Here is a 2,319-nt window from a genome sequence, read left to right as displayed (position 1 = left end):
CAACTTTAAAAAAAAAACCTAGATGCTCTGAGATGCAATCTGGTGTATTCTAGGCTGCAGTAAACAGACACATTTGGATTACAGTATGGTCCTTTTTTCCAATTTGGTTTCTCCTGGTACATTCAGAGTTCACCAAAAGTTTCCAAATTATGACGATTTAGTAATTATAAGAGTTAGAGAACTACGTAAATAGCGTTACTCAAAAACAAAACAATGCTTCTTGTGCACATAACATGCATACAAATATATTCAACTGATTTATTAGCAGTAGCTCATAAAACACTTTCACTTTGGAGAATAATTAGAGCAAACTAAATGCAAATAAAATATAATAAATTTTTATTTTTATTTTTTAATATCATACTTGAGCCAATCAATTCTAACCGGCCGAAACAGCAGAGTAGACGGTCAATTCGGCCGGTGGCCGGTTCCTAATGAAAACACTGTTTGACCCCCAGCTTCAACATCCCAACTCGTTTTCGGATTACCCCTCGCGTCCCAAATATCGTGACGGTCTGTCGAGCAGTTAAGATTTGTGCCCAACTGTTAACGCACGAACGCACGGCCGGACGGACGCACGCTCATGCGATTCTACAAGCTGCATCTGACTATGTCAGATGAGCTAATAATATAAATAAACAAATCAGTGAAAATGATAGTTTACTGAGAACACAATAACCACAATACAGTCACTGTACAAACACAGCTCACTCCAGTCTAAAATTCTCTTGCATCACAACCAATGTATCTCTCATGCACCACGCCCCACACATCTCTCATGCACTATGCCCCACACATCTGCTCATGCACTATGCCCCACATCTCTCATGCACTATGCCCCCACACATCTCTCATGCACTATGCCCCACACATATGCTCTGCACTATGCCCCACACATCTCTCATGGCACTATAGCCCCACACATACTCTCATGCCCACTTATGCCGACACACATCTCTCAGTGCCACTTATGCCCACACATCTCTCATGCCACTATGCCCCACACATCTCTCCTGCCACTATGCCCCACAACATCTCTCATCCACATAATGTAGCACGCACATCTCTCATGCACTATGCCCACACATCTCTCATGCACTATGTCCCACACATTCTTCATGCACTATTTGCCCACACATCTCTCATTGCCACTATGCCCCCATCACATCTCTCATGCCACTAGTGCACCACACATCTCTCAGTCCCACTATGCCCCCACCACATCTCTCTATGCACTATGCCCCCCACATCTCTCATGTGCACTATGCCCCTGCCACATCTCTGCGTGACTATGCCACACACATCTTCATGCACTATAGCCCCACACATATCTCATGCACTATAGGCCCACTACATCTCTCACTACACTATGCCCCACACATCTCTCATGCACTATGCCCCACACATCTCTCATGCACTATGCCCCACACATCTCTCATGCACTATGCCCCACACATCTCTCATGCACTATGCCCCACACATCTCTCATGCACTAATGTGTGGGGCACTCTCATGCACTATGCCCCACACATCTCTCATGCACTATTGTGTGGGGCGGGGCATAGTGCATGAGAGACACATCTCTCATGCACTATGCCCACACATCTCTCATGCACTATGCCCCACACACTCTCATGCACTATGCCCCACACATCTCTCATGCACTATNCCTCCACCACACAGTAACACAGCAGCCTGCCCTCCTCCACCACACAGTAACACAGCCTGCCCTCCCTCCACCACACAGCAACGCAGCCCGCCCTCCCTCCACCACACAGTAACACAGCCTGCCCTCCCTCCACCACACAGTAACACAGCCCGCCCTCCCTCCACCACACAGTAACACAGCCTGCCCTCCCTCCACCACACAGCAACACAGCCTGCCCTCCCTCCACCACACAGTAACACAGCCTGCCCTCCCTCCACCACNACACATCTGGGGAGAACACGGGGGGATACATGTAGTTGCGAACAAACGCCCCCCCTTCAGTTTAATATAGAAAGCCACTTGCCTGTCTAATGCCAGCCAAATGAAGATTGTAAGATGTGTGGTAATGATGGTGATACCAGATAGAGAAATCTAGTGTTTCAGCCTTTGAGTCACCAAATAACTACATCATAATTCATGACCGCCCATTAAAATTAGGCAAAAAACAGGCAAAACCTCTCTACCGGAGTAACGGAGTACGCGCCTAACCGCGTCGTCTTGGAAAAGCGCTAAAATATGCCTCATAGCACAACAGGTGAACCTCTCTCCAGAGGTAGCGCTAACGGCCATCTACTCGTCTTGCGGAGCGAGATCGTGCCCGTAAAACAGCC

Source organism: Priapulus caudatus, unplaced genomic scaffold, assembly GCF_000485595.1.
Source record: "Priapulus caudatus unplaced genomic scaffold, Priapulus_caudatus-5.0.1 Scaffold779, whole genome shotgun sequence".
Lineage (NCBI taxonomy): Eukaryota > Metazoa > Priapulida > Priapulimorpha > Priapulimorphida > Priapulidae > Priapulus > Priapulus caudatus.
This window is presented reverse-complemented; position numbering follows the sequence as displayed.